Source organism: Amia ocellicauda, chromosome 20, assembly GCF_036373705.1.
Source record: "Amia ocellicauda isolate fAmiCal2 chromosome 20, fAmiCal2.hap1, whole genome shotgun sequence".
NCBI classification, from domain to species: Eukaryota; Metazoa; Chordata; class Actinopteri; order Amiiformes; family Amiidae; genus Amia; species Amia ocellicauda.
In genome coordinates, this window is record NC_089869.1 from 14,793,721 (window position 1) to 14,800,134 (window position 6,414).

The following is a 6,414-nucleotide window of genomic DNA, read 5'->3' on the forward strand; positions in this document are numbered from 1 at the left end:
GGAAATCAAATTAAAGAGAGAAATGCACATGCAATTGGAAGTGATGGACTTATTAACTTATGAATTTAGATAAATATTTAGTTTTAAATAATAAAGTTGATATTACACAGGTTGTCTTTATTTTTATTTTTTAAGAAGAATTTCTCTTCTTGGAGTATAATTGATTTAAAGGGAATTCCTGCTGTTAATGGGCTTGTTTTGGTCTCACTGAAGGTAAAAAATAAATTTTTATAACATCCTAATGCACACTGCTTTACTTTGTGACTTTCAGTCAAATATTCAGTGGACACTTGACAGCCTTTTTGTGTCAGTCCCAACAGTTTGACAGTTATGGATGAAGTCGTAAACAGGTTCTTACCATGTAACCTTTCTCTGATCATCTGAGTCCTATCACTCAAAAGAACTGCATTCTCAGAAAAAGAGATAGGGTCTATCTGAAATGCAAAAAAAGAAAAGACAAATGTAAAGAAACAGTTATTGATTTAATTTATATTTCTTAAAATAAATTACATTCAATTTGTACATGTTTTCCTGAACAATCCATACATCTATATTTTATTTGATTATTTTTGTATCTTGTTCTGTTTTCTCACTGTAACTATAACAAATAATACTCACAGAATTTTGCAGGACATCTTCAACCAATTGTTTGATAACTGTGTTGGGAGGGGGTAGGAGAGATGCTTTATGGTGCATTTCACATGCTTCCAAAATTGTCTGCAGATTGACCCTCCTGTGTGCCATTTCTTCACACATGTTCAGCAACAGGCAATTCAAATGGTCACTCAGCTGGATGGGCTTAAGAGGAAATCAAAACGGTGACTGTTAATGTAGACTATGACCTGGATTAAACAACAGCTTCAAATTGCCTGCCAGTTGCAGTAACAAACAATGATGACTGTTTTTATTTGCCAAAAGGTTCCTGATACAACCCAATAGAAACTTAACATAAAGTACGACATTTGCACATGGTGAGTTGGTCAAAGTTTTGATTTATTGTGTCACGTTTAAAGAACGATAGTTAAGCAATGGGAGAATATAATGAAACATATTGCTAAAAATATACCATTTGGACCAACATCACATAGTGGGAATCAAACACAAATATTAATATCTTTAATTGCAAACATAAAGTATATATTAAAAATAAATTCAGCTAGGTTCTGCGTACATTACATACATTATAATAGTCAGGGCTTTATTACAATGAAACAGAGCTTAATGTACTTTACCCGGTTTTGGGGAACTTGATAATCAGCTGACCAATAAAGAGTCATTCCCAAAGAATAGACATGCATCTAAAAGAGGGAAAAAAAACTAATTGTTTTCCATAAATCTGTTTATCTGTATACTACACATCTGATTCACCTTAACTGTCTTTGTGTTTCAATTTCCCTAAAATAACTTTTACCATAATTAGACTTTTGATTTCAGTTATTTTGAATTATTCTTATGTTTTGTTTTCTTGTCATAAATCTTGATTGCACTATGCACTACACACTGAAATGAATAGTAGCTAGTCATTCACTTCAGCATGTTATGAGGATAATCACTATAATCAAAATTGCACACGGTTTATTTTTGATACTTTAGAACAAAATAATATTTTGGATGTTCATCACAAATAGATTTCTAAATATGATAAAACTCCAAAATACATTGGCATTTCATTGTATTCACCACATTCAGTTCTTTTATGTAAATTGATGATTAACTGATGATTCATTTTCTGTGTACGTGTGTAGGAGTCGTATGACTTGTGCCTTACTGGAATGTAACTGCCTGATAAATTTAGACAACTGCTGAATTGACAGGCATCACCATTTAAACATTATTTGAAGGGGTTTTAATTAAAATAAAAAACTTCAAACCCATACATAGATACAAAAATCTGAATTCCAGTAAACTTCTTCACATTTTAAGTACAAGAATATTTATTTTTAAATTATTCTTTGCCTGCCAAACTGACTGTGACCTTTTGTTTGTTGAGTGCAGGTGTTGCCTAGGAGATTGAGTGCAATGCCGGCTTTTCAGATCCCTGGTTTGATACGTGATGTTTGGGGAAAGCAATCCCTGGCTTGACAAGTAATGATGGAAATCTTACATTCACAAAAAAAGTATACATAATTGGAAGACTTACTTGAGAAAGGTCTATTCTTGTGAAGTCTATTCAAACAGACTTTCTTCCGCAGGATAAGTAAAAGCACTTACAGAGACTTAAAGGTCATGTACTTTGTGGTGTCTTTTTTTGCAATTGAGGAAGGTGGGTAATAATTAAATAGCTATGTGCAGACTCATGATAATGAGATTTGGGTGTGCATTTTGATCATCAAATGCAAACACTGCAAAGTACTTTTTCTACTTTATACCACTAGATGGCACAATGATCCATAGCAATGCCAGTTAAACCAGTCAAGACAAATGGCAGCTCTGCCTGAATTCTCAGCTCACAAATGCCAATACAGGCCCAGAAATCATTACAAATTTGAAATACCTGTACAGAATTCATGCAAAGCCTTTTTCAAAGTATGAATTAAATTATGAAAGCCAACATAAACTGAATAATATTAGTTAAAGCCAATGCCCTCACAAGTACTATATCAGGAAATACATATATTTTAATTGATTCATTCTCTGATTTGACTGTAATAGAAAAACAAATTCCTTAATAGATGGCACCATGTGAGCATGTGCAAGGCATTGGATCAATTATTCAAAAGAAGGATTTCATAAGATTTCATTTGAATATTCATGCAATCATATGATGCAGCTTCCCATGCTGATGTAATGGTTGTGTAGGAAATTGTGTAGGAAGCTGGACGAGCGTGGTGTGAAAATTGCTTGAGCATTTTTAATTGCATTCATCTTTTTATTTTTAATCATGATTGTAATTGCTGCAATATAAAACAAATTGTCTATATCTCCAGACATGTTGTTGTTAGTTTAGATTAATTAGTCCAGAGCACTCTCATAGAGAAAAATGGGTCATATTAATGTTTAATTTCCATAAATGTCAACAGCTTGTTTGTTTGTGTGTTTAATTGCCTGCAGCTAATCTATCCAAGACTTTCACCATGCAATTCCTAAATGGGCTGAGAGAGTCAACTTTAAATACTTGGCATGGGAGTTTGTTCCTTATTTCTTTGTGTAAAGAAGTGCCTCCTACATTCATTGCTCAACCCCAGCTTTTGTTCATTTTCAGTTATGACCCTGGGTTCTTGTTTCACTGTTTTGTTTTATTAAATATAAACTTATAAAAGAAAGTGTTGTTTGAGTTATTTACTTACTTTCTCCTTGGCTAGACTGACAGTGACAGCTCGCCCCTGGAGCACCTCAGGGGCTGTAAATGTACACACCTCATCAGCCAGCGCACTGTTCTTAAACGCAAGGTTCCCATTGGCTGAGAGCAATAGGGATCCAGGACAGATGGTATTACAGAGATTGTTGTGACCTGAAAAACAAAATCAAACTATAAGTTCTCATTGTTCTCATTGTGTTTAAGCATTGCTGGTTACTTTAGATGAAATCACCTCATATTTTAGGCAATGTACCTTTGTATGAGGCCTCCAGTAAAGACTCAGCCGTGCCCAGTAACAGGGACCAGATTTCATTTTCCTCAAGTGGTCCTCCCTTGTTCTCCAGGACTTCAGCCAATGTCACAAAAGTGCTACTCATCCTGTTCATAAAGAGGAAAGGTAATAAAAAGACCCATGTCAGTATTTTAGTCTTTTCAATTCTCGTAATCATTTTTTAAATTGAATAAATTATCCCTAGATCCCGAACACTAGACCCAGGGTTGATTCAAATTGTTTAATTTATATTTCATATAATTTAGCCATGACAGTTCAACATAATTGTCATGTTCAAGATTTCAAAACTTGATCAACAATATGGTCCTCCTCAGGGTAACTCTTCTTACTGACAATTATATACAACATAACCTGTTTTTATTGCTTGCATATCATTGTAATTATAAATCATAATTGTAATCAAACATAATATCTCTGTAACTCTGACTAACAAAAACTGCTGTAAATGTAATTTAATTATAATTGACTTGAGGTCTACTGAATACCAGCCTACCACAAGCTTAGTGTAACACGTTTACTTTGTGCTCCCACATTACGCTGTAATTGGCTTTCAGAGAGGTTGATGTTGGTTCCTGGATTTGGTTTAATGCGACTGGTACCGTTGTAATTTTTCTGTTTCTGGCAAATTGACAGTTCAGAGGTTTCTGTAATGAGATGGGACTCTATAATTACCCCAGGAAGATGTGATCTTATGAATTCAATGGTTTAAAAGAACATGTAACTGTTGCTAAGGACTGTACTCTGAAATGATTACTCTAATCTCAGTTTAAAATATTTTTTGTTTCATAGGGCCAGTTCGCTAATTAAACACATTACAAAGAATATTACATATCTGAGTAAGTCACACATTAAGTATGTTAAGAGACAATTAAATGCTAATGTTAATGACATAATATCACTACTTAATATGAATCACGTGGCAATATTAATAGAGTTACAAATTAATTTGTTACTGTTACTGTGAAGCAATAAAAATGAAAGTGATTGAAAAGTAAGGTAAAAGACAAAAAGCATGGGCCAACTTGCATAAAATGCTTTTAAAATGGCACATCTTGGAAGTTCTAAAGATTTTTGTTTCTATAATCCAATTAGGGATTATTGCAAACCTAATGATTAGGACTAAAGAAATGTAAACCAAATAATAAGGCTTTAAAATATCGAATTACTCATTGATTATAGCTGCTTACAATGTGACAGAAGATCAATGCAGTCACTAGAATTTAGCCAGCCACCAAATGCTTGGATTAAAAGTAGAAAGTGTAGAAGGTTTTAAAAAAGTAATGATGGATACTGCTGCTCTTATGCAGTTCAAAGGACAGCCTCTAGACTAACTCTAGGTCTGAAATTGATGGCATACTCAGACAGAAGGAGCAAAAAGGGCTGAGTGGCCTCCTCTGGTTTATTAGTTTTCTTCTTCCAGATATTTCCTATAACAAATTCTAATGCATATTGGAGGAAATTGAAACGAGTATAGTCTAAAATTATTTTCAAGTTAACTAAGTTAAACACAGCTTATTTGAACCACATTCGATTGCAGATGACATCGTAATATTTGCAGAAACTACTGAAGACCAGCAGGTTCAGTTTCAAGAACTGTCAGACACAAGCAAGAAAACTGGACTGAAACTGAACCCAAACCAAACCAAACCAAAAAAAAAAAAAAAAAAGTAATGTTTAACATCTTTGTCAAATCTAAGAAATCTGGAATAGGTCAATGGATACTCGAAGAAGTCAAAAATTAGGTCTACCTTGGGCAACAAATCAGTGCAGATTGGGATGTGGAAGAAATCAAAAGAATTTACTGAATTACCTCTATGTAACACTATTCTATATGTGAACATCAGTCAAAACATGTTATCTATTTTACAAATACACTACAAAATGTATTTTAAATAAATTATGAAATAACATCAGATCATACTTTTTATTTAAATGTTAAACATACCATAATCTACAGAACTTTTTGGTAGAATTGATACATGAACCATTTCCTTCTGAACTGAAACCACACAGTTGTGTAATGACGACAGTGCAGTGGCACAAAAGGCATGTACAAGGAAAGATTAATAAATATTTAGCTTATTGTATTTCATTATATATATAAAGGTGGTAAATCCAATACCTAGGCCCTTAAATTCGGGATGAAATAGATAATGTGATCCTAAAAACAGAATTGTAGAAAAACACAAGCCAAGATTTAATGATTGCTAAGAATCACATAGAAAAAATGTTACGTTAACTAATGTGACCCGCAGTCTATAAACATGTGGGCGTTTAAAGCCAATAATAAATGCTATCCTTTGCCTCTCTTGACACACAGAAAGTTACACACACATACTAATAATCATGGTCACATTGAAATAATCCCTACACTGAATCTTAAGTAATTCAAATTCTAAATAGTTTGTGTAATGTACTTTACGGATCTCTGATCACATTTTGAACATGACAATATAAAATATTAATATGTTTTACACCCCGCACTTATAATACGCAATATTTCGACTACATAGTGCCTTATTAAGATCCTAAAAAAAAACACGATGCTACAAAGTTTGTACTAAAAACGCTGGATGCTAAACTTTTTTGCCCCCAGTGGAAAACTAGCGTTAACTACAGAACTTGGCATTATCTCAAATACAACAGTCACACAACTAGGAAGAATGATGACATGTCACTGGTTTATCAGTATAGATATTAAACCAGCTGATTACCTTGATTCATTCGATATCTGGAAGAAGGATTTATTTTTTCTTTATGTAGTTTCTTCAGACGCTACAGCTGAAAGAAGTCCCATTCAAGCATCCCTTGCTGATTCGTTTAC